The sequence below is a fragment of the Astatotilapia calliptera genome, chromosome 15 (genome assembly GCF_964374335.1).
Source record: "Astatotilapia calliptera chromosome 15, fAstCal68.1, whole genome shotgun sequence".
Lineage (NCBI taxonomy): Eukaryota > Metazoa > Chordata > Actinopteri > Cichliformes > Cichlidae > Astatotilapia > Astatotilapia calliptera.
Window position 1 is genome coordinate 24,877,170 of NC_137436.1, and position 27,976 is coordinate 24,905,145.

Below are 27,976 nucleotides of genomic sequence, written 5' to 3' on the forward strand. Positions count from 1 at the left end.
TCAGATGGAGAACATTTCGACAAGTTCAGGGAAAGAATCTGATCTTAAATCCATTCAGATTATATCCGCTGCCCCAAATCTGGATTTAATCAACATATCATGGATTCCAAACCACAAATATGGTGTCACTCCACATTAAAAAGTGTGCCTTGAATCCGGAGTCAGTCCGTATGATTTATTCTTCTTCTACCCTTCATCTGGAGTTAGTTTATATCATAAAATTAAATACTGAATTTGGATTAAAAATGAAGAGTTCAACACTCAGAATGTGCAGTCAATCCATATGATGAATTCTGATGTGATTCTGGAGTCAGTTCATAGGATGAATTCTCTATCGTCAATCTGGAGTTAATCTATATCACAAGTTCTTTAATCTGAATCTAAAGCTGGTTCATTTACACGTGACTGAAGCATGTAGCTCATGTTTAAGAAAGCAAACAGCAGTTCACAGTTTTAACAGTTACTCTTATGTCTGTCGTTGAGAGTAAAACAACTATTGCACCACAAGACCATAAAAACAAGCTAAATTCTAGTTATGCTAGTAAGAAGTTGAGATAATAAAATTCAAATTCGAAGGATATATTCTTTTAACCTGTAGAGTTTTATTTTGTTAAATGCTTATTCTGCCAGTCTGCATTGAAAAACTGTCCCAGGAGGAACTGCTTGAGCAGCGTTGATGGTACTGTACATAGACACAACATTAAAACACCAACACAATCTCTCCCACTTTTTCCTATTTTAGTTCAGATATGACACTAAATGCCCAATACAAGTGTGTCCTGACTCACAAAGGATCCACAGGCAGATCACCACCAAGAAAAACACATTATTTCTAATTTTTGTGTACTCTTGGCAACAAACAGACCAAAATTTAACCAATAGCATAAAATCGTTGGAAGTCAGAAAGTTTTTGTCCACAAGGTTTAATTTCAATCCTAACTCTGAAACCTGCACTGATATCAAGCTCACAGGACAATGAAGCTCCTGGGACATGTTGCTGACGTTCAGCAGGCCTTTCACTGGAAGCGGCGCGTACGGCGTCTGTAAGCAGAGATGCTCTGTTTACAGGTCATGTTGTTTTCATTTCTGTTGCTACATGTCACATCAAAGACTTTTGCAGGCTTCTGATGGACTCTCACTCGTCAGATACCGACACACTGTTGCACCGAGTCCCAGATAAGTAAAGCCATCCCTATAAACAGTTTACCTCCCCAGAAGGAGCTCTGAGTCATGATTTCACTGTGACCTTATCAGCATCACATCCTGATGAAGCACCGATGAAAAGTCTACTCAAAGAGTTTTCCATCACTGAACGTCTTCAGCACAGAAAAACAGATTTATTTCTCGAGTATTATTAGAAACCTCTTCCTCTTTAATGTCGCCTGCAGTGTGTCGTCCACCATCTGTAACTTTCCAGAACTGGTGATCTCACTTCCACATACAGGGAGTGCAGAATTATTAGGCAAGTTGTATTTTTGAGGAATAATTTTATTATTGAACAACAACCATGTTTTCAATGAACCCAAAAAACTCATTAATATCAAAGCTGAATGTTTTTGGAAGTAGTTTTTAGTTTTAGCTATTTTAGGGGGATATCTGTGTGTGCAGGTGACTATTACTGTGCATAATTATTAGGCAACTTAACAAAAAACAAATATATACCCATTTCAATTATTTATTTTTACCAGTGAAACCAATATAACATCTCCACATTCACAAATATACATTTCTGACATTCAAAAACAAAACAAAAACAAATCAGCAACCAATATAGCCACCTTTCTTTGCTAGGACACTCAAAAGCCTGCCATCCATGGATTCTGTCAGTGTTTTGATCTGTTCACCATCAACATTGCGTGCAGCAGCAACCACAGCCTCCCAGACACTGTTCAGAGAGGTGTACTGTTTTCCCTCCTTGTAAATCTCACATTTGATGATGGACCACAGGTTCTCAATGGGGTTCAGATCAGGTGAACAAGGAGGCCATGTCATTAGTTTTTCTTCTTTTATACCCTTTCTTGCCAGCCACGCTGTGGAGTACTTGGACGCGTGTGATGGAGCATTGTCCTGCATGAAAATCATGTTTTTCTTGAAGGATGCAGACTTCTTCCTGTACCACTGCCTGAAGAAGGTGTCTTCCAGAAACTGGCAGTAGGACTTGGAGTTGAGCTTGACTCCATCCTCAACCCGAAAAGGCCCCACAAGCTCATCTTTGATGATACCAGCCCAAACCAGTACTCCACCTCCACCTTGCTGGCGTCTGACTGGAGCTCTCTGCCCTTTACCAATCCAGCAACGGGCCCATCCGTCTGGCCCATCAAGACTCACTCTCATTTCATCAGTCCATAAAACCTTAGAAAAACCAGTCTTGAGATATTTCTTGGTCCAGTCTTGACGTTTCAGCTTGTGTGTCTTGTTCAGTGGTGGTCGTCTTTCAGCCTTTCTTACCTTGGCCATGTCTCTGAGTATTGCACACCTTGTGCTTTTGGGCACTCCAGTGATGTTGCAGCTCTGAAATATGGCCAAACTGGTGGCAAGTGGCATCTTGGCAGCTGCACGCTTGACTTTTCTCAGTTCATGGGCAGTTATTTTGCACCTTGGTTTTTCCACACGCTTCTTGCGACCCTGTTGACTATTTTGAATGAAACGCTTGATTGTTCGATGATCACGCTTCAGAAGCTTTGCAATTTTGAGACTGCTGCATCCCTCTGCAAGATATCTCACTATTTTTGACTTTTCTGAGCCTGTCAAGTCCTTCTTTTGACCCATTTTGCCAAAGGAAAGGACGTTGCCTAATAATTATGCACACCTGATATAGGGTGTTGATGTCATTAGACCACACCCCTTCTCATTACAGAGATGCACATCACCTAATATGCTTAATTGGTAGTAGGCTTTCGAGCCTATACAGCTTGGAGTAAGACAACATGCATGAAGAGGATGATGTGGACAAAATACTCATTTGCCTAATAATTCTGCACTCCCTGTACACTTCACAGAGCAGTCATTCAGAGAGGGGCGAGGCATGGTGCTTGATTAAAGCTCCTCATTTTCTTACGTTATCAGTGTCTCCCATTCCACCCTTTTTTCAACAGAATTATATTCTGGTTATAAAAACATTTCATTTCTTTCACATGTGGCCCTGCATGAAGTCATGAACGACTGCACAACACCTCTGACATGTAAGCAGACATGCATAAGTTTACTAGAGCTTTACTAAAGCATAGGGCCAAGGATGTACTCTAATGGAAGCAACCACTTCGATGAGAAAGTCCTCCACAATACACTACAAACGTAAATAAATCAGACAAAACTGGGTCCTGAATAAACAGTGTTTCCGATTTTCAGTCCTCTGTTGTGAGCCATATTTCTGGACACATGATGAGTCTAAGATGTTCTCTGATTTACAAGACGGTGTGGATAAAACCTCTGACAGCTGTGGACTGACACATGAGACTGTGTGGATGAGTGGAAGCACGGTGCTTAAGAAGATCGTCCAATAATGACAAGGTCACAGCATTGACCCTGTGATCGACAACTGTTTCCAAAGCATTTTAGGAGATAATCTTTAATGTGAGCACTTCTGTTGTGTTATTAAATAATAACCCTACATTTAATGTAAAAGTCCAGATTTAAAACCTTTTGTGTCACATAAGAACCCCAAACATGAAGTCAGGTAGGAGATACTCACTAATGTTGCCGACAGGGGTTAGCGTGGGATAGCTTGGAAAAAGGCACTAACTCGTGTGCATTGAAAAATTGAAGTTTTTAAGTCTGTTGATGCTGCACGAATGCAGCGCTCTCTGATCGGGGGCAGGTGTAACTTAATCTGAGGCCTGATATGTCACTCATGTGCTATGCAGCCCGCTAACAGTGTAAATACAGCTAATGGGCGTCCTTGCAGCAGTCTCAGCTGTTTGTTTGGTGAAACTTAAAGAGGTATTTTTAGGGTGTCCCCACTCATGTCCAGGGTCCAACAAGGGGAGACTCTGGGGCTATCACTTTATGAGCCATCAGCAATCTCAGAGATGCCTGAACCTCAACTTCGCTTCACAGCTGCAGCTCTCGCACACATCCACAACAGCATTTGTTGTAAACAAAGTGCCCGTTAATCGGGCGAGCTTGAAGCGCCTCCAAGTTAGCAGAGGTCACATTTGGATGAAAACACCAGAGCAGTTAGCAAACAGCCACCGGGTCGGGTTTCATATTGTAAAGATGTGTCCGGGAGTAAATATAGATCATACTGACAACTTCATGTGGTCTCTTGTTCATTAAATGGATTAGAAACAAACACCACAAGTGCTGTCATGCAAACACAAACCTGACAAAGTTGGGAGACTATGATTTACAAATGATTTGCAAATCTCAGAAACCAAAAAGACCATAGAAAACATATCAAATGTTTAAATGTACCATTTTGAAAAAAAAATTTTGAATTTTGAATTTTAAGGCAGCAACACATCTCAAAAAAGTTTCCAACTGTGCAGCATCCCGTCTTATTTTAACATTAGACTGTAAACCTCTGTGAGCTGAGGAGAGTAGCTGTGGACTTTAACAGAGGAACGTTGTCCTGTTCTGGTCTGAGGAGGATTCTAGCTGCTCAGCAGTCCTGTCTCTGCTTTGTCCTGTTGTGGGTTTCATGATGCTCCAGATGTTCTCATCTGGTTGAAGGTCTGGACTACCTGCAGACCAACTCAGCACCCGGACTTTTCTCTTACAAAGCCGTGCCGCTGGAATAGATGCAGTCTGTGGTTTGGCATCATCCTGCTGTAATATGCAGGCCTCCCTAAAATCGCACATCATCTGGATAGGAGCATGTGTTGCTCTAAAACCAGTATATACCGCTCAGCATTGATGCACCCCCGCCATAGCATCAGAGATGCAGGATTTTGAACTGCGCACTGATAACGAGGAGGATGATCCCTCTACTCTTTAGTTTGGAGGACCTGGTGTCTTTTTTGGGATCCTCTTTGCCTCAGTCCATTTTAACAAGCTTTGGTCCACAGGAACCGGCGCTGTTTCTCCATCACAGTCACAGTCAGTCTGGCTTCTTCACTGCATGATGGAGCTTTAACCTGCGTGTGTGTGAGCACCACACTGAGCAGTTCTCAGACGGTGATTCCTGAAGTGTTCCTGAGCCTGTGCGCTGATCTCCTTCCAGAGTCATGTTTTTAATGCAGTGCTGCCTGAGGACCAAAGATCATGAATATCTATTATTGATTCTCAGTCTTGTTCTTCATGCACAGAGCTTTAACCCGCCCTAACCCCCACCAACTGCAGTTTTCTCGGCTGATTCCGAAAAGACTTTTTGTAGATTTTGAATTGGTTTATGGACAGTGCATCTGCATATGTGTTGGTCATTAGGCAAATGTACTGAAACCTGCAGTCAGCTGAGACTGAAGAAGCCACTTGGATGGATGATGAAATGTTCCTCCCACTGAAAACGTGACATCCAGATGAACTGAATCAACTTTCTGGGATTTCCTCACCTGGATGATGGAGCATGCATCAAGACTCTACTGGACAGGAGTGAAGCTGTTTTTGTGTGAACACTGCGTAAAATGTTTATGTGTAATATTTAAGTTTCCTTCTTTTCCACTCTAGCTCTAATTTTGGTTTCTTTAGTTTTGTGTGTGTTGCAGGGTGGATTAAGAATATAACAGTAACGACAAGAACAAGTTTGTTTATGTGTGAAGCAGAGAGTATAATTTTTTCTTAGCTAAACTTCAAGGATAGATTAATAATTCCAAATGCTGATGAACCAGGAAGTCACATGAATCTTTTTGTGAAAAATTTGAATGCAGTCTTTCAAAGGCTGTTTGACCTGTTTGTGAAGCTCAGACTGCTGAACATAATATTTGAGTAGCTAATAATCACAGAGGTGACTGCTGATATTTCATCAGAAGCTAACTTTCTCGTCCACTGGCAGCAGTAGCCGTTGCCTCACAGATCTCTCACCACTTGCTCTGTTTTACGAGCTCAGCTGTGAAGAAATAATCCTGCGAAAAGTCCGTGGCTTCCTGCCAGCTGAGCTCACAAACCTCTGGATTCCCAATAAAACTCCATCCTTTACTATGTGGGATTCGGCTCATACTGAAGAGGCAAAGAAGTGTTTATTTGTGTAAGGCCTATCAATAATGCAAGGCCATTCACAGCACTTTATACAAGACATAAAAAGGATCACGGGGGTGTCATTAAAAGATGTATGGTTCTGGTCTCCTTTATAGAGAAAGATAAGTTATGATGAAATGAACACTGGAGCAGTATCATAAAAATCACTGAGGTGAGCTGCAGTTCCTCTGATGTCCACTAGAGGCTGGCCAGACAGGGAGTCGGTCTTCACAGACGATATGTTAAAATGTCCAACTATACAAATAAACACGTGAATGTGAATTATTGTGTGACTCATCCAGGGAAGGTTTTAAATTAGAGGTGTGTAATTTGTGAGACGATGTGACAACGATCCACACAGAGAGTTTTTCTGCAACACAGCGTTAACGTCACAGAAACCACGCAGACATTAAGTGTTTTACTAACATTACTAAAACAATATATCACACATGGGGTGATGTTATAGTATAACTTTGTATTACTTTTATTTGTTTTGTAATATTGTTATAATGGGGTCTTACCTGTTCATGTTAGTCTTACATGATCTGACATGTTTACTGAAAATTTCCTGAAAATTTTATTACTATTATTTTTGTTTTTGTTTTGACTCCCGCTGTTTTTATCCATTTGTTCATTTTACCCAGTGTGGTAAAGCCTTCGTTCTCTTGTATCTCTCTTGACCCCCTTTTCCATTAGTACCAACTTGGATCGACTCGCCATGTCAACAGCGTAATAAATGACTCGCCCTTTGTTACTTTGTCTGCGTGTGAGCCCTGGATTTGTTTCCTGTCCATCACACTTAATGACACAAAATTTGCTTGTAGGGTCTCAAAAATGATTGCAGTGTTGGTGGTGCATTAAAGGTAGTCATTAATATTTTAATGAAGTTCTTTGATTTCATTCTTCTCTTAGCATTGAAATGTTAACGACTGACGTCACAGTGGCTATGTCCACCTCTTATACACAGTCTGTGGTATGAACCCACTTTTCCCTGTGGGTAAAATCTCCTGCACTGCAGACTTGGCTCATGTTAGCCAGTCAAGTCGGGTGGGGTCACATGCACTCAAATGACCTCACAGTAACTCTGCTCCAATCAAAGTGCACTTTCTCTAATTTGCTGTCACGCATACAAAAATCCCCACATAAATTGACCGTGTAACACAAAAATCAAAGCACTAACTCAGCGTGTCATTCTCCGCTTCAGTCCATGGAAAATCACTGAGCAAGGCAGGCTGGGATAAAATGCTTGACTAATATCAGCCCATCAAGCTCTTGTGCTTATAATAGTGACACTTACAGTTGGTTTCAGCGCTGCTGCAGGCTCATATTACCTCCTTATTACCAGGCAGTCAAAGCCACATCAGAAATAGAACAATTATAAGCAGCACTCGACAGCCAGCACGTGCCCTTACAACCACATCCTTAATGCTGTTTCTATACCTTCCACATATCTGCTTAAATTAGCAACTTTCTTGCTTTGACCTTGTCCTGAAGTCACAGATATGACAAGCAAACGAGCAGCCAAGGTGAACTCATCTTAATGTTCATGGTTTTTGACACAGCCATTATTCAGCCTTAGTTCACTTTATTAATCAGCATCCATCATTTTAATCAGTGGGTGATTTTAAAAAATAATCTGTTGGACAAACTCTGATAAGGTTTTCTTGAGATGCCATATGGATGAATCTGATAGCATGAAGGGTCATTTTTTTACACTTAACACAGCAAATAAAAGACACAATAATCCAAACCTGCTCCAACATGGGAACAGCTATTCATGGATAACTTGGACTATGACAGAATACATGCACATCTGGGCAGTTCACTGAGGACACAGATGTTGCTGTTATGAAGGAACATTAATTCACTATGAATGCAAACTGTATCCTTACTTAATTTAAATTACAAGAATTTGTAGGTTTTTATAACGTTTTAAAGATTATTTTATTAACTGCTCACCGAGGAGTATAGCTTCATACACTTGTTTTATTTAATAATTTATACCTGGTTTTTCTAAGTTCAGACACGTTTGCATTTGCAAAGACAAAGACACTTTGCAAATCTCAGCTTGCATAAAGTGAATCTTAAGTGTGTGGCTATACTGTCAAGTTCAGGTGACTGATCCTTCTTAAAACAGCACACTCAACCAGTGTGAGTAAAACTTATCTATATTTTTTCTTACGTAAGTATTTCAGTGTTTGAGTCGGTATAAAAAGAAAGATATTTGTTACCTGTTTTACTTGTTTTTATTGAAAGTATCCTTATTTTCATACTTCAAGCCTGAAAAATTATTAACCAATGTTTCCTACACTTCTAAATTCCTACATAGACCCAGAGAATCCTACACAAATCTGCAGAAAAGGAGACACGTAAATTAACATATCTTCTTCTGCATCCTTTTCCTCTTATACATTTACTTTATGTAGTATTCATGTAGTATTTATGTAGTATATGTGATTTTACTGAATGTTGTGCTGCACACAGATGCATGTGTTCTTATTGTCTTGCCGTCTGTGAATTGTGGGACAAATAACATACAAACAGATGAGGGAAAAGTAATTTTGTCTAAAGTATGCACTGTAAATACTGAAAGGCTGACCTTTGGTTTCATCCCAGAATGACTAAATAGATTATGAAATAAGGTGTGTAAACAGACAGCTCAGCCCAAATACACTGAATATATTCACTGTTTTTGTGTGTTATTGAACAAAATATGGCCTTTTTAAATCACTAAATCTATCCTACCCTCATTTTTCCAGCTGAAAAATAAAGGAAATGTTCAGTTTTTACACCCAGCAGAACAGAGTAAAAGGTAATGTTTCTTAGATCGTCATGTTTTATCCATCCTCTCCATCGCTGCCTGCTGCCTTACATGGAGTCTTAAGGCCGCTCTGGTAAGTGAGCAGCAGAGCCACAAAGAAGCTGCTACAAAAATAGAAATCGTAAATGCAGCCCAGTTTAACCTGCTCACTCCAGCCTGCTCACCCATCTAGGTGAGGCAGGAGCCACAGGCATCCTCTGCACACGCCTTCCTTTGGCTTTAGTAATTCATCCATTCATTTACAGCCGACAGCCCTCATCGGCAGTTCGGTTATCACAGAGCATCCATGACTTACTTTTATCTTTTATTCAGGAGTCAGGAGAAGAAGCATACTGTGTATTATGGAATATTATGAAAGCAAAGGAAGGATTTCACTAACATGTCTGCACAAGGTATATTCTACACCTGAAGACTGACTGTGGCTTAAATGTTTGTATCTGTAACTTTCACTGATGTAAACTCTACATGACGCAGACGTGTTCCTGAATCAAATCCAATATGTAAATTATTTTTTTCTATTTTCATTTTTTGTAAAAAGATCATGAAATGTTGTTTGCTCTCTGAGCAACAGAAACTCCAAACATGCGATTATCCTTGGGTTTTGAGCTTTGTTGAGTTTGTGGGTTTTGTAAATGTTTTTTTAATTTGTTTCTGGGTCCTTGGGTTTCTTTTCTTATTCATGACTGTGTCCTTTACATTGTTACGTTTGGTTTGCCTAGTTTACTCTTTCTGTCTCTCTGGTATTAGTTTGACATTGAAGTTGTCCGCATTTTCTCTCTGTTAAATTCTTGTTCCTGTTATGACATTATTAGTTTCCTGTTTGACTTTGATAGCTCTTTCTCACTGGTATCTTGTGTTTAGTATTAATTCATCTCCCCTATCACTGTCTTGATTGTTGTCACTGGTGACTTATCATCCAGCTGTTTCCAGTCTGTCTCTGGATCTATGTTTTGGGGCTTTCTTTGTTTTTTAACTCTGCTTTGCGTTTGGGTAAAAAAATGTCCTACATGCTATCCAGTCGTTAAGTGATGACGTGACAAATCCTACTTCCGGGTCTAAAGTAGTCTGCGTTTAATATGGCTTTTGTGTTGTTAACATGTTTAGTGTTTTGTATTTTCTTCTATTTAGTCTCAAAAAGCTCCTAAAACAGTCAGTGATCACTGTTGACCTCTCTCTAATCATTTATTTAAGCTCAGTTTTTAAAACCTTAGGATGTAACTACAGCCCAGCCCATGCAGCAGTATATGAATGACTAACCTCGTATTGTGGATGGATTATCTCAGTTGTTCTCCTGGCTGAAGTTTGGTCTTTTTACAGCATCCTGCCATGCGATTACATTTGTTCCTGACCACCGACAACACTCACGTTAACTTTTATCGAGTGGAAAAAAGTTAGCTTTTTATATTATGCTAACATAGCTGTGTCGCTAGCGGTCATGTAGCACATCATTACTAGGGTTGCCAACTCCCTGAAAAATAAATAAGGGACACCTCGTGGCCAGGGCCGGGCGACCCAGTTGTCTTCACCCTTCCCAGTGTGGTGAATTTTCTAGCTCTTTTTTTGTGTGTGAAATTATTTTTTTAACCATTTGACTTGAATTTGATTTAAGTAGATGTGTATTCTTTGTGATATGAACACATGTGAAACAAATGATCATTTAGACATTTATTTTTAGCTCAAAATGACAACATTAACACAATAAAACAGGTCTCCTTCTTAAACAGAAGCCTGTCATGCTTAACTTTTGAGAGTATAAGTAAATCTTTCTTTAAAAGAACTCTGTCCTGCTTAACTTAAAATAATAGAAAACAATAGAAAGAAAAACATTCTTGTAACAGTGCACATTTAGTGCATTTAGTACAATTGGCTTAATGCTAATCAGCTGCTCCTCTTTGTAAACCCGCTTGTTCCCATGATTACGCATCTTAACTCATCATCATTATTCATCTATGTATTACTTTTATGTATTAGTCATCTATTTGTTGTAATCATCTATCCTTGCAGTTGTTTATTACACAAAATAAATTATATTATCACACTTCTGGCCACATAGCACTGATATTCACTGCACATGCCCATATTAACTTTTTCCAGCCAGGTGTTTTCCTTTTCCCATTTTTCCCTTTCTCTGAACAAACATTGCTGCTCTAATGCTGGGCTTACACTGTGCGGTTTTAGGCCCATTTTGAGCCGATTTTTGAGTGATCGGACCGATTTTGGCCTTCATCGTGCATCGTGTAGTATACGTGGGGTAACGAGAAGTGATTAACACCTCACGACCAACTCCCGATCATCAATCGCTCGTGAGGGTCTCACCACAGCCGCTCACACTGCTCGCGCGCAAACACGTAAACGTTGGTGTAAAAGATGGAGCAGCACGGCTGTGCAGCGTGTGATCTGGACACAAGCGATGGAGGCACACAACCGTGAAAATAGTTGGATTTACATTGCTGCTCAGTCACAGCTGCCCGATCAATGTTTTTCATTAGCAATTTAGCAAAGTTGATGGTGGTGGTGTGTGTGTCTGTGTGAGTGTAATGCTGGGCTTACACTGTGCGATTTTTGGCCCATTTTGAGCCGATTTTTGAGTCGTGCGACCGTTTTGGCGATCGGCCCGATTTTGGCCTTCATCGTGCGTCGTGTATCGTGTAGTATACGTGGGGTAACGAGACGCGATTAACACCTCACGACCAGCTCCCGATCATCAATCGCTTGGTCGGGAGGGTGTCACCGCAGTTTGTCACACTGCTCACGCGCAAACACAAATGTCGGCGAAAAAGACGCCGCAACACAGCAGTGCAGCGTGTGATCTGGACACAAGTGATGGAGGTACAACTTGTAGAACTTTGGAAAGCTCATCCGAGCCTTTTCGATGTGGCCTCAGAAATTATCACGACACAACAACCGTGAAAATAGTTGGATCTACACTGCTGCTCAATCACAGCTGCCTGATCAATGTTTTTCATTAGCAATTTAGCAAAGTTGATGGTGGTGGTGTGCGTGTCTGTGTGAGTGAAAGACTGAGAGAGAGAGCGCGACAGATTCTCTGTTATAACCTTCATGTTATGGAGGCACAGTGTGAGCACTCAGGTCGCATCAGAGCATCGGGCGGTATAGTGTGAGACCTGCATCGTGACCTATGAACTTCTAACCCCTGCGAGTCAATCGTGCAGTTTGAGCAGGAGCTGAATAACGTGACTGAAAAAATCGCACAGTGTCTGCCCAGCTTTAGGTGTACTGTCGTCCGAGACTTGCACCGCAGTGTCGGCGTTTGTTTCCCTGTTGGCCATGCTTCTTGTTGTGGTCATCTGTTGTCTTCCGGTATTTTCTCCGTAAGCGACCTTTCCTTGACCAATGAGATGAGCGGTAATCTGAATTGTCATACTCGTAAGTGTGCTGTCAGCTCATTGGTCACAAAGCAGGAGAGGGGCTGGGAATTATGTTTTCAAACAAAGCGTTAATTCCATTAAAAGTTATAGACTACTTTTGATTCTCACTGTATTACGGGACAAAGTGCGTCCCTTATTAGCTCAATACGGGACGTGTACTTTTGTTTCGAAATACGGGACGATTCCATATTTTAAGGGACGTTTGGCAACCCTAATCATTACATACCAGCTAGCCAAACTTCAGTAACCCTACAAACGTCACTGCTGTTTAGTTTCCTGTCTTCATTTATGCTGGAAGTGATAACAGAGCTGTACGTTTTAATTTGTTTCCAAAACCCCGCAGTCAGGACATGCTATATTGTATTTAGATAGAAGCTAGCGAGCTAACTCCCTGCTAACTTCTAACTCCGTTAAATATCATAAATTCCGTTTTCATGGATGGCTGGATGTTAAACTCAATTGTTACACCTGGTAGAGCAGAACGCTGATCATTTTATTAAAGATGAAAGACTAGACAGTTTTTCAACTCTCAGTAATGCCATAGTGATCATTTGATATATGGACCTGCAACGGAGTTTAGACCCAGACACGGCTAGTGACGTCAGACTTAACGACCGGATAGCATATAACATGATGTGTAAACATGGTAAAAGGATTTACCATGTAAAAAAAATGTATACGTTATTCAATGAGTAAACAGACACGTTGGCCCAAAGGACTCCAGGACCAGGAGCTCTAAGCTGGTCTGTACCTCGTATTTTTTTAATGTAAACGTAAATTACTCAAGATTTTATGTAGTTATTAACATAGCATAAACTGTACTTTCACTCCCCAAACTTCCTTCCTTCCAATTACTATATAATGTGCTACTGCTTTATAAGGCAAAGCTTTGTAACATCAGCTGATAAAGGTGAGGAAGAATTGAAATTCTATTAACAACATGTCCAAGTGAAATCACGTAACCTTAGATAATTACGGTGGCCTTGCAAAGAGTCAGTTGTGAAATTAACAGACTATCGTTCTGATCATCTTCTGAGTTGAAGCAGCAGTTCATGAAAGGAGGAAATGATTGCACTGAACATAATCAAGGTAGTTATTCTTTTTAAACATATTTGTCAGAACCCTTTAATTATCATTAAAATGTTATGGTTTTTGGACAGCAGATTAGATTAAAAAAATATTTTGTTACCTAACAAATCTTCTCAGTCAGTTTCACTTTCCTCCTCCTCTTTTCCTCCTCTCTGGGAGCTTTTATCCACTTAATAATTCTGCTCAAGCTTAAATAGCTGAGATGCTCTCAGCTTCATGGAGAATTTAGTTTGTTTGCTGTAGTTTCACCATAAATGATCATACTGAAATCTAATCTCTTGTTGCTTCTACCATAAAACTCCTAAATTAGGAGGTTTTAACCATCCAAATCCTGGTGCATTCTCGGACCTCGTCAGTCATCGAGGCTAAAATTCTTCGGGTTTATATGAGGCAGGTTTCCTCCCAGGAGTTTGTGCGTGAGCTCTAATCAGTGGTGACCAGTCCAGAGAGCTGACATCATCCCAACATGCAGTAGGCCAGCAGCCAAGTCCCACATGCCTTTCAAATGGACTGAGTATGAAGTCACTTGACTCATAAACTCTGAGAGGAGGAGGAGGGGGAGGGTGCGGGTGAAGTGAGAGCGAGGCAGGATATCACGAGGGTTTGAACACTGCTCATTTTACGTCGCTTTAAATTTTTACAAGCCGTTTAGCTCCTGAGCGTTGACCAATCTCAAGTGGTTGGTGGTCAGCCCACCACATGCATGACTCGAGAAATGAGTCATGAGAGAGGAATAAGTTTGGACCGTATCATAAGACTCCCACCGCATCACAAACAGCCATACTGACTAAAGGGGACAGAGATTTATTAAGTATGCGTAAGGCTTCTCACATCAATGAAGAAGATCTACATTTAAATAGAAAATCTGGGATAGGAGAACCTGAATAACTAAATCAACATTTAATGAGAGCCTTGAATTACTGATACCTGTTATCAGCCGGCTGAATGGCTGTTATCAGTCGTTATCAGTCTTTTGCCAGCATGTGGCTTCTTCAGCCAACGAGGAGGCCGTTATCACTTCATTCACTGGTAAGTGCAGAGCATAGAGTTACACACCATGGCTCATCCACTGGTTAGTGAAGTCCTGTTGTGAGCTTAAGCTGACGTTTCTTGCATCATTTTGTGTTTATTTTGAAACCATATGTGATGAACAGCAGTCCATCTCACTGTGAAACCCTTGACAATGAGCACAACCACAGTAATCCTCCAGTTTAACTTGAATAAAGACCCTTATTTACAAAAATAACCTCGTGTTTTATTCAGAAGCCTGGAAACTAGCAGGAAAGTGTTTACTGAGGTAAATATGAGGGAGCACTGGGTCATTTTCCCACAGACTTCCACGATTTAAGCAGAAGTTTTTTATGCAAGTACTGGAGTCACCTCCTACTGGCCCCTAGAAAGAATGAAGATTTCAGTTGTTTGCAAATTAGTTTCAGACCCAGAAGTTACATCCATCTTTGTATGTTGCAGATCACACCGCTGTGTTACAGCATGTATAGAAAACCAATGCCCTGTGGATGAGAATGGACTGGGTTTTCCAGTACCATCCAAGTGGGAGGAAACCCTGGAGACAAACTATCTCATCTGGCCTGAGAATGGGTGGATGGGTGCATGGATGGATCGATGGATCTTTTAACTTATTTTAGGGTTCTCACCAGTTTTCTTTGGTTCTGCTGTTTTTAGGACTAATCTATTGAAGCAATCACTGTGTAAGGTGAATGAGGGGAACAAACTTGCTGGATTTCAGCACCCAAAGGAGTGTCAAAGAGGGGGATTTTACAGTGTGACAACCTGGGTCATAAGGAAGCCTTTGCAGTAAATATTAAGGTTCAGATCACACATCAAATGCATCAAACAGACAAAGTCTCAGTCCAGATATTGGAGGACATTATGTCCCTACTTCAGGGTTTCTGAAAGAGTAAAAATAAATATGATTCAAACTTGGATAAGAGTGCAGTATGTCTACCTTGTAATATGATGGCAAATTCAAGGCTGAGCTCAGACAGCTTGCCACAACATCAACATCCCATCTTTCCCAGCGTGATCCATCTTGATGTTATCAGCTGTTTGATATGCCCTCCTCATTGCTACAGAAAAGTGTAGCCAAACAAATGCAGTGCTCGCCTCTGCTCCCTGTTATGCTGTCATGGGAACAGCAGTTGTTGTTATGAAACCAAACATGACGGCGGACGCTGGTCCCACACAGATTAGTGAGCTGAATTAGCAGAATGATCTCATAGTTCCTGTCTTATCAGTTGGCCTTGGGTTGCAAATGGAAGATACGGTCACACTGTTACAAGCTGAAGCTGAGAATTTAAAGGCTAATGTGACCAGAATCTGCAACGGTTTTAGAAATCAGTTATAGTTTTTCCTCATTTTTTTTTCTTGAATCCAAATTCAAGTCAAACATTTGATCAAGTTTTCACAACCACCAGGAGGGTATTTTAAAACAGCCAAAAAGAAATGAGGGATTAATCTTTTGCTTTAATTGTGTTTGCTTTGGATCTGCAAAGCGATTTTCACCTCTGATGTCCACCTATAAATGTACTGGAAACATTGGAGCTATTCCTAGAAGCAAATCTTTTCCATTATCTACGTTTGCTGAGTCAAACTTGGAAACATCAAGTTTTATTCACTTCACTTATCCAGATAACGGAGTAATCCTACCCTATGGCACGGAGCCCAGGCAGTAAGGATTTTGGGTACAAGTTTCTGATCTATCAAAGGATTATAATGGAGAATTACAAGATCTAATAATGCTTAGGGACTGATTAATTCCTCACAACTACAAGACATTAATAAGAAACACTAAATTTGTCATTTTCAGCTCTTTAAATCATTAAGGAGATACCTATAATCGACTGTTTGACCAGTTCTGGAAAATACTCAATTTATAAACTTCTTATTAACATATACAACTACTTTATTTGTCATTCAGCTGCATTTATAAATGTTTCGCACTGCTTAGAAACATAGCTTCATGCAAACTCTCACATCCCACCTCGTCGTCAGTGTATCAGTCCATGTTTGCTTGTGGTGTACCTCAAAACTCTTTTAGTTTTTTTTTTACCTCTTGGTGAAATCTTCCAGGAGCATCAAATGTATGTACCACTGTTATGTAAGGAACTAAGATCTATTTTGCAACACAAAGCACAATAACCCTGAAGCAGAAGTCAAAAACGTGATTTCTCAAAACTTTTTTCTGACTAGTTACTTTTTGATTTTGCACCAGATTATGACTGAGGAATCTCAGAAGAACCACCCCTTCTGAAACCCAAAGATTCCAGTTATTGGGAAATTAAAAGGAAAGAGACACAGAAGATGATGAAATGACACAATAAGAAGAAACTCTTGAGTTGTGAAAGCTGGGTTGAGATGAGATCTTTTTTATGAATTGCATGGTTCGAATGTTTGTTGGGATCCTGGTCATCATCAGCGCTGCGTTCACAAACCGTTACACCCAAACACATCCGCTCTTTCATCATAACAGTTTAGAGGAGACATATGTTGACCCATTTAATATCCTGTTAGGATTTGAAACAACTGGTGCAAATCAAACATCTGGATCGCCACCAAACTCTAATCAGTGGTTTCATGTTGCAGATTATGTTTGATAATTTTGAAAAATAACGTGCTGACGGACGGGTCAAGCAAACAATTTCCACATTCAAAAATTTAATTATGCTGCTTTTTATTCCCATCCGTTGGTTTTTGTTTGTTTTTTTGTTGTTGTTTTTTGCTGCCTGTATGCACACTTTTTAAAATAGCTAGCAAAGCAAAGGGAAGGTCCCAGGAGATCTGGGCAGGGTCGGAGTATGCTGAGTACAACAACAGAGAGGAGGTCGAGTTAAAGACCTTCTCTGTTTAATGTTCAGCTCTGAAACACATAAAAGCGGGAACATTTTTAAATAGAAGAAGAGACGTCTGATGTATAGTTCAATCCTCAAAGCAAAATCAGAACCAAAGCAAAACCATGAAATTAATCCAAAGGAAACATGTGAAGGTTTGTAGCCTGTGTCAGGTCCGGCTGTGCCCGAGGAGTCCAGTGCACAAACATTAAGGAGTAAAGGAACAATATATAAGCTTCTTATATAGTGCACATCGGTCCAGATTTCACAAATATGCAGACTTCATCTGATAATACATGATTAAAATATTTTCAGATGGTTTCCAATCTTCATTTTTTTTATGTGCAGAAACAAAATGTTAAAATACAGTACAATGTAAGATTTTAAAATGAAGGAATTTTTTGTATTCATTTTTTACTTTTTTCTGTTTTTTAATTTTGTTTTACCTGGAATTTTTTTTAGGGTTATTTTTATTTTATTTTTTTACATTTTTGTTAGCCACCAGAAAGAGTAAGATGAGCACCCTTTTCTTTCTGTTGTTAAGGTTTTACTAAACAAATACATTTTTGAGATTAAAACTCTCTTTTACGACAGTGTCCTGGGTCCAGGCAGTTCCACATAACCCACCATGTTTTATGCTACTGTGGGTTTAATCCTAAGAAGGTGCTACAGAAAATCTGTTTTCTTCCATTCAACCATTTTTCAAAACTGTTCATCCAGCTTGTCCTGGGTCTGCTCCGGGAGTAGGCCCCGGGGCAGACCCAGGACACGCTGGAGAGATTATATCTCTCGGCTGGCCTGGGAACGCCTTGGGGTTCCCCCAGATAACCTGGAGGAGGTGGCTGGGGAGAGGGAGGTCTGGGCCTCTCTGCTTAGGCTGCTGCCCCTTGGATAAAGCGAACGAAGATGGATGGATGGATGGATGTTCATCCAGCTTAGAGTCATTGAGGGTCATCTGTCAGCGCAAGGCTAACACAGACAAAACGTTCACACCAGCAACAAATTTAGAATCACTGGTTAAAATAATGCGTACGTCTTTGGACTGTGGGAGGAAGCACCCATAGCACCCGTGTGTGTGCAGAAAGAACACTAACTCCACACAGCTGACTGAGCACTTTTGGCCACTCCCTTATTTTCCAAGGGGTCGCCACAGGGATGGATCCACATTACACCAATACAGGACTGCCCTTCCTTCCTCCCTCTATCCTGGTTTGATACTGCCACGTGTCCCGTGGTTTCTTTCTCCCACCAACTTATGTTCACTACTACACTACGGTATTGCGAAAATGCATCTTTTTCTCTCCGTTTTGACCTTCCGTCCACACTGAGACGCCGTTTTTTGTAAAGGAAAACGCAGCGTTTTGAAAACGCTCTCCAAAACGGATACATTTGAAAACGCCGTTTTCACTTCGCAGTGTGGACAGCGAACCTGGAGCCTTTTCGAAAACGATGACATTGACGGAGGGCATTATACAGCAGTTGTTTTGTTTGCTCTCAATTTTGACAGCCCTATTAAATATTAATATCTCTTTGTACATGCTCCAGATAGCTTTTCTTCAAATTCTTTAATTCTCACTTGCTTTTCCAACTTTGTACTTTTGTGTTACTCGCAGCAACAACTCCACCTCATTGTAAGTCCATTTAAAAAACTCGGTGCTTTTCCTCAACATTTTACCGTAATGTTTCAAAGAGCCGGAAAGTAAATAAACGGCAGACAGAAATGAGGCAGGTCGAATCGTTTTGCATTGCACGCATGCGCATGACTGGAGCGTAAGCGTTTTCAGCCGTTTCAATGTCCGAGAACGCTTACACAAACTCCTAAACACAAACTTAACAATGTAGTGTGTGCTGTACAGTGTAGCGAGGAATGCCCAGACCTCTACATTGGAGAGACCAAACAGCCACTTCACAAACGCATGGTACAACATAGAAGAGCCACCTCCACAGGACAAGACTCAGCTGTCCATCTGCATCTTAAGGACAAAGGTCACAAGAAGCAATTTATGTCCACAGTGAGCGACTATCTTTGAACAGAGGTGGTGGCTTAAGACACCAACTGTCTGCCATCTATAATACAGTTTTGAGATCCCTTCCCAGACGCCTTAACCCCCACATCCCGGGCCATCTGACCTCAGGAAATCACATGATAGGGTGGGGCTAGGTTTCACCATGAGCTCACCCGAAACCTTGGCTGATTGTGACCTACTCATGTGATTAGGTAGAGGATCATTAGGGGATTGATTGTGCCTCTCGATGGGATACTCCCACAGGGCTTAAATCTGGGACTCTCCACCATTTGACCCTAGAACAGAAGAAGCTTCTTGGATGAGAGGTGAAACGTCTTCAAGCCACTTAAAGAAGTCCAGACGCTTTTCTTTCCAAGCTCCTTAGACTACGATGACCTGGATGACTGAGAGCCTTCACAGACATCTGCTGTTTTGTGCTCTAGTTTTGGAAATTAAAATTCCAGGATTTTCTCTCAATGTCATCCGGATGCGCTGGTGTGTTGTGTATGTACAGTTTTTTCCCTTTTTGTTTCACAAACCAACATGGAGGTGTTACACTACTGGGTCTGTGTAATTCTGGGTTAAGTTATATTATTTGATTTGTTGTTTTTCATGGGTTTGGTTCTCTTTAATTTTTTTTATGTGTGTTATATTTATAATTCCTAGTTTCTAGTTTTCTGTCTCTATGCCTTCCCTGTGTTCCATGTTTAGTTACTCTAGTCTCTGTGTTTCATGTTCCTAGTCAGTCGTGTCTCCATGTCACAGTGTCAAGTCTGCATCTTTGTGAAGGTTTCCTGTTTATTTTGATAGTTCCTTGTCCTGTGTTCAGTGCATTTGGTTTTGCTTCCTCCACGTCTCGTTATGTCAGATTAGTCCAAGCTCTGTTTTCCTCCTGTTTCCTATTCCCTCGTTACTCCGTTGTGAATTTAAGCCCTGTGTTTTCCTCTGTCTGTTGTTGTAATACTCTATGTGCTGTAAGTTTCTCCAGGTTTCTGGTTTCTATTATTCTTAGTTCCCTGCTCCTTGTTTCCAAGTGTTAAGTTCTTAGTTTCCATGTTCAGGGTTTTGGTTTTTGTAAGTTATTTTATGGAGGATTTTTCCCAACGAAAAAAGCTGCTGCTTTAAGTTTACATTCCAAGTACAAGTCCTGCATTTGGGTCCTTCATTCTGCCTACTGCACCTGACATGATGCAACCAGAATCCTAAAACACTGAAGCTACACAATAAGGGGTACTACACCAATGAGTGACATCACTATCGCTATGTGCATTTTTTATACAGTCAGTGCCAGTCAGACCAACAAGCCTGCACCACTGCTAAACACTTCTCACTGACTCTCAATGATTACAGTTTTTTCTGATTGCTTAAGCACATTTTTTGTAACTATTGGCTAATTTTGCAAACCTCTTCACACAAATAAGAAAACCTGTCACCCAATAATCAAAACATTGTAGTTCTCTTGCAAAAGCAAACACAGCTAGATTAACTCTTCACACCTTCGTAAAAATGGTGTTTCCGTATCAAACAGTACACACAAGCCATCATCTACTAAGCACACAATGCGCCAACTGCACACTGATGGTATGAATACAAAACACATCTGGCTTTTGCTTTCTCTGTGCACAAGGTAGGCTATGTCAGTTTGAGCTCATACTTCTGTCATAGATCCATAAGCATAGAGGGATCCAAACTTCAAGTACTGGTGTGTATTCAAACACATCAAAACAAACACAAGTGTTCATTTCCAAGTATAGGATTATTTGCAATCGCCATAATGACTATATGGGTTACTTGGTCTGCAGTGAACATGCTTCCTCTGCCCCAGCATCTGGTCATCTAGCAATTCCGTAAAGTAACAATTTCAGTATTTTTACATCAATGGTATTGGTGTGTTTCTCATTGGCATACGGCAGTGCTACAAATCTTTGTGCGAAGTGACTGTACTCACCGATTCTCGTTTCAAGATGTCCTTATGGTACTTGCTACAGTGTAGCGGCTCGAGTTAGGCTGGACCTGTTGGCCAGCTACCCTCAGGGTCATTCCACGGTTGATTACATGGTCCACTATTGTAGCTCTGATGTCATCAGCAATTCTATTTCTTACTCTTCCTACCCTTCCTCTCCCCCCTCCTCGTCTTCCTCTCCCCCTCCTCGTCTTCCTCTTGCTCCTCCTTGTCCTTGTCGTCCTCTTCATCCTACTTCTTCACCTCCACGTCTTCTTCCTCGGCCTCCTCTACTTCTCACTCTTCCTGCTCCCTCCATTGTACTCCGCACACACAGCTTACCTGTATTATAGTGCTTAGGCTGATTGCAAAGTGGACTAATTATCTAAAAAAGTTTTCACATGTGAAAGTGTGCCAGACAGTTGGCAAATTAGTGTTAATGATAGCCATACATGTGTATACTTTTGCTAGGAGTGTGTTGGAAATTTGGTAATTGAGTGTTGTGCAGTGAATTGTGCCTACAGTTTTGCAAAGTGTGTGTTACAAAATTGCAAACTGAGTGCAAAGCAGTTTTTGTGCTTTTAGTTTTGCAAACTCAGTGAGTGGTTTTGCTATAAGTCTGAATAGTTTTAGAGATTGTGCTACAGGAATCACAGTTAGGGTTTAAGCATTCAGAAAAAACTGTAAGTCAAAGTGTTTAAACAGACCAAATTACAGGAGACCATAGGGGTGGATGAGCAGGGTGCAGCACGAAGGTCCTGGGCAGGCTTGAACCAACCCAGCGGGGCTTTTCCCTCCACCAGAAGTAACATGCTATAATTCAAAAAACGTTTTACAATTACGTTCCCCTCATAATGATCCCATTACATCTCTGGAATACCATAAAACCATAACACAGTACATCTTTACTACTATTAGTGTAACACAAGTTTTCTTTCATTCAGGAAAACTAATGGCACTTGACTGCAGAGCATACTTGCACAAACGTTCATGTTTTCCATTCATTAGCTGCTTATAGATATTTCAGTCTGGACACAACAAACCTTGTGTGACTGAAAATTGTTTTCCTGCTGCAGCATCTCCGCCCAGCTGCTGTAGAAACTGTGTCGGAAAGAGCAGAGCTTGTCTCTCAGCTGAGCGGCGCTTAAGCACTCTGGTAAAACATCTATTAAATTAATGCCTCCTGATGTACTGCTTCCTGAAACCAGCCTTTACTGGGCTGTGAATAAGGGAGTCATAACTCACTGATTCACTGAGCGAGTGTCTCACAGACGATCCTTTCATGACTCAGTAACGACACACTCAGCGTGGCTCAGTGGGTGTCGCTCCATTCCAGTAACTCATTATTGAAGCCGTCACTATACATCTAAATGACGCCTGAAAGCATTTAACTGATCACACTTACACTTTAGTTCTGAAGGTTTTATTTTGGCCCCACTTCAGCCTTATTTAAAAGGTTGATAATTTCTCGTTTACACACAGCACCTACACAAAGCTGAGCCGAGTCTGCTTTTCCTTATTCTCTGTCATGTATCTCTTGCTCCAAATGAAGAAGTCAGCGTACAGCATGTTCAAGAAATCCCTGCAATCCCCTATGATGCCACAGGAAGTGGATATCCCTGATGATCCCATCTTAAATCCCTCTGTTTGCAAGAGACAGCCAATCAGAATCAAGTTGTCTCAAAGGGCTTGTTACAGAAATGACATGAAATGAGAGGTTGTACTGAGGCCCAGTATGAAATAAATAAGGATTATTTTGAACTGTGAATCATACAAAGCTGCTCTAATAGATCCCAAGTGTAACAGCAGGACCTGGAAAGGAGATGATTAAGGTCACTTCGCTTTTGTTGCATTTAAGATCAATTTTGGCTGTATAATCTGTCAACCAATCAAATTCAAGAATTCGAGAGAGTTTAAGAAGCCCTGAGTCTTTTCAGTTTCAAAAACTCAGCTGACTAGCAAGGGGTGCCTCAGAACCTCAGGGACAATACGTGTCAGTGTAGGCCAGTCATTAACCAAACCCTGCTTTTTTAACTCAAGTGGGACCAAAAGGCACAAACTGAAAATCCTCCTGCACTAAGTAAGACTTGAAACTAGAGACGGAGACCATAAACTCATCAGGAAAGTGTTTACTAAGCTCACACAGAAACCAAGTTAAGGACAGATTTCTTTTTGCCATCAGAGGAGTCACCCCCTGCTGGCCTTTAAAAACCATGCAGGTTTATGCAGATTGTTGGCTTCATGCTCCAGAACCAGAAGTATGTTGGCATACTTTGGCATGCAGAGAGGAGCAGCCAGGGATCGAACCACCAACTTTCCAGTTAGCGGATGGCCTGCTCCTCCTCCTGATTGTTGACCATCAAATCACTATGTTGCAGGATTTTAGCTCCTCCCTGTGTTTAGGTGGAGACAACAGTCTTGTATTAAAGATGTACCACGCCAGTTTTGGAAGGTTAAAAGCATGGGGGTAGTATTAACCCGCAGGTTTCTCAGCCAAACAGCCAAACATCTGGTTTGGAGATTTTTGTTTTCTACTTTTTTTCCCCCGACTTGCCATTTGACTTCTTTGCTACAACGTTAGGTTTGAAGATGGTGGTTTGAGTTAACATGCACCTCTTCACAACATTAACCCTGCACGAAAACCTATGAGTTAGGATCAGTGACTGTGCCAGTCTTACTAATCCCATCCCTGAGTTTATAACATAGTGAGACCCTGGTGTTTGCTATGAAGACTATGGTTTCAGTCAGTGACACTACAGTCTGTTTCCTAGACTTTTTAAATACTCGAACACTTGTCCACCCAAGATTTAGTCACATCGCCATCTGTCATTTTTCTTTTCACTCTTTTCCTCTTTCAGTTCTCCATGGTGGACCATCAGGTATCATGGGTCATTCAGATGTTTTTGATCTCAATCTTTGTCTAGCAGCACCGTCATCCTTTTGTCCATTAAATACCTGAATTGTGTGGTTGGTTTGCAGTAGGTGTTTAGGTCCTACACAATCATTTTCACAACAGTTCTTTCTCAACTGTTGATGGTGCAAATCTACTACACTGTTTCTCTGTGCACACATCTGTCCCCTCTACTGTTCGGCCAGATTTCCCATCAGAGTCAAGGGTTGGGGGATGCAGGGTGTGGTATGCTGCACAAACTGAACTCTGAATGTTATTTGTGACACTTGAGCCTTTCTGTGTCTCTGTTTTGTAACTCCACACGCTTTCTATTTTTGCCAGCTTCGCGCAGACATCTACTGCATCATCTGCTTCTGTCATATTTTCCATTTCTAGGTTAAAGGATGTTGTTTGTTGAAGAGATTGTGCAAACAAATTTATGATTTGGGGGTTATATTAATAAATCTATTAGAAAAACCTGGCATGGGATAAGAGTACAGTTTTTCTTTGGACATTTATTAAAGTGATCCGTGTGGGAAACCAGAGCATGGCCTCCCACTCTCCTTTTAGAGTCTAGAATTTGCATCATGAATGTGCAGTATGTGATGAAATAATCAAGTTTGGAAAGGAAGGCCTTTAAACCCGTTAAATTGTAAACAAAAAACATTTTACCGCTTTCAGTAATTCTGAGTAAGTTTAATCATTCATCATGAATTATTTGGATATGCTTTAATTGATAAAACATTTACAGGTGAGGTAAAAGGTTCATGAAGAGGTTTATTAGCCTGTGAGCTCAAACCTGACCCCAACCTCATAAAAATGTGCTTCATATTTTTGTCTCTGAGGTCTTAAGGTAGTTGGAAATCCTGTTGATTTTTCAGTATTATAAAAGTCGCAAAGCAGCAAATGTTAATTAGTGACCATCTTAACTGGATTTACAGCAATGACCTTAAAATATTTTTGCCTAATAATAACTAATAATGTTATCATTTCTAAACTGAACGCACACACATCACACTTAGCTTAGATCACGTTTTTCACTCCATTACAGATCAAATCCACCGTCATGAGTCAGGCTTCCATAAATAGCTTGGTTTGAGTCACTGCTGATGTTTTGTTGACCCGTCCATCCACCCTGACCTCCTCCCTCAGCTGACTATTTGGTTCTGCAACGTCATTTGTATGACTGATGTTGCTGTGCATCGACAAGACACATTTTAAATATAACATTTCCACACTTCTGATTATTAGTATTTTTGATTATTTAGTGAATGAAGTTACAAGGAAGCAGAACACCAAGCTTGTCTGATTTTTTTCTGATGAAAAAACGGGAAATAATTCAGCTGCCAATAATATGGAACAACACTTCAAAACTACCTTAAGTAATTAGCTGATATAAACTACTGTAACAAATCTTTAATGTAAACTGCTTTATTTATTGAAATATCCTGATTTCTTTATTTTAATCATTATATTTGGACTCTGGATATTTATTTGTTGTGGAGTTTTTTTTAATTTCAAATAAACATTTTGATAACTTCTCATACTGTTTACTTGGTGATATAAAACCTATATTTATCTCAGTTTTTCTGTTAGCTGACATTTAATTTAGTTCAGATGATCTTGTCTGGATTTTTTTTTTCTTTAATAGCAGTTGTGATTCACCAACTCTTTATACAGATCTCTGTATCTTTGCATTTCTGAATATTTGAGGAAAAAGTATGTTTTTATATGATTGTCCTGTTTTTTGTATAATAACTGCAAACAATAAATAAATGCGCAAAAAAATTATAAATACTGTTTTGCTTCCATCAGTGTAAGGTGTTTCAGTAATGGTATACGCCAATATATTTTCAAAATTATCGGTCTATGATATTGGCATGTTGGCAAATATGATGGCACATACCCATTTCAGTAGTGGTCAGATGTTTTTCTAGATTTCTTTGTGGCAAATTAAAACAAATATATCAAAACAAGCCAGAAATCAGAGTTACAAACCTGGTAGCTCTTAGTGTCACAGCTGTTCGGTCCCAAAATGACTCCAGTCCTTATTAATACTTCACTTCTTCTCCAGCACTCACCACACCAGCGTGTCTGTCTTCTTTCCTTTAAATCTTAAATCCAGCCTTCACTGTGTCTCCTTTTCTGCCAAAGTTGGAGCATGGTGAAGCTTTGTCCTCTCCAAGTTTGGGCTGTATGCTCACTGGCCGAGAGAGTATGAGTGAGAACTAAAGACAGAGAGAGAGGGGAGGGGATCGTGCGAGGGCAGAGATGAGAATAAACAGACTCTTTCTCTGAGCTGAAATAAAATAAGTTCTCTTTTTGCCGCAGGATGTTCAGCCTCTCTCTTTACGCCTGCTTGTTCCCGGTCATCAGCACTGAGGCTCTGCTCTATATTTAACCCGTGCTCTCACTCTGTGTTAGCAGCTCAACTGACTGACGGACTGACTGAGGCTCGTCCAAACCCCCAACAGCTGAGCTATCAGCCCTGACCACACCTTCTCCTCCTCTCACAGCCAAAGGACTAGGTTTGGGTGCGTTTGGCTTGAGTTGTGGTTTGTTTTGTTTCACTCCAAAATATTTTTATTCTTAACAGCATGAAACCCAGATGTTCCTGCCCCTCTGTTAATGTGACATCACTGTACTTGAGTTGATCACTCAAAATTAAGTGGATTTAACTTGAATAAACAAGATCAGTAAACTTCTGGTATTCATGGTGAACTATCAGCTCTCAGATTTGCTTTGTTTTCATGTGTTTTTACCTTAAATAGTCAGTTTGTCTCATTCACTTCTTCCAAGCACTCCCCATCTTCTTTATTTCCTAACCCTAACCCTAAACTTGAACACACCATCTTCTCACCTTTCCCTAACCCTAACGAGTGTCTTTGACAATCATTTCTTTGACCTTCTCACCCCTTCTCTAACCTCAGTTTTATTCCCAACCTTTCTAATCCTCACACTTTTACTAAACTTGACCTCTTTTTTAATAATTTATGTAACGTTTAGCTTTTTAGACCCACTTTTGTCCTGCTCACATTGAATAATTCTGAATACAGAATTGCCCGACTGCTGCTAAATATAATTTTATTTATGTGAATATGTCTGTACACAAACACAAACATATATCATGTATTCTCTATTTAAACAAGTTAAACATTCAGAGCAGGAACTTGGTAATGCAACAGTGCCACCATCTCTAATCTGACTCCTAATTTTTAATCCTGACCCCCTGAAATTTATCCACAATCACTGACCCTAACCCCCATGAATCTAACCCCTAAACCTAGATCCAGCATCTTCCCATAATGCAGCGCTGCAGCCTCCTTGCTGAACGCTAGGCTAACTGGGAACATTCCTGCGTCAATCAAGTCAAACTTCTGTTATTGCGAAGCTAGCCGCTCACAATGGTGGAGAGAAAAGTTGATTCTGAAAGCAGAGCCTTTCAGCGCCAATGGGTGACTGAATATATGTTTACAGACATTGCTGGTAAACCTGTGTGTCTTATTAGTGGAGCTAATGTGGCTGTAATTAAGGAATTTAATTTAAGACGGCACTACGAGACAAAACGTCAGGATAAGCTGAAAAACCTAAATGCAGATCAGAAACTACAGAAGTAGAAGAGCTAAAGAAGAATCTGACATTTCAGCAGACGTTTTCCACCAGAGCAAAATCACAAAGTGAAGCTGTTGTGAAAGAAAATTTTATTGTAGCAGAGGAGACAGCCAAATCAGCCCGGTACCACTCTGAAGAGCTGCATGATGAAGCTGTGCGTTGTCTTGTGTCCAGACAAAACGCAGATTTTGGCAAATGTGAGCCTGAGGAGAAATACGATTGCTGATCGGGTTTGTGAGATGGCCACTGATTTAAGAACACAGTTGTG

General features: G+C 40.5%; 1 protein-coding gene across 1 annotated transcript in view; it reads right to left on the reverse strand.

Annotated features, from left to right (window-relative positions):
- Positions 1-26,473, reverse strand: part of filip1b (filamin A interacting protein 1b) — a 52,238-nt gene extending 25,765 nt beyond the window's left edge. Inside the window, exon 1 of the mRNA XM_026193791.2 lies at positions 26,095-26,473. The gene's annotated coding sequence lies outside the window, so the exon portion shown is untranslated. The remainder of the gene's footprint in view (positions 1-26,094) is intronic.
- Between the last annotated feature and the right edge of the window lie 1,503 nt (positions 26,474-27,976).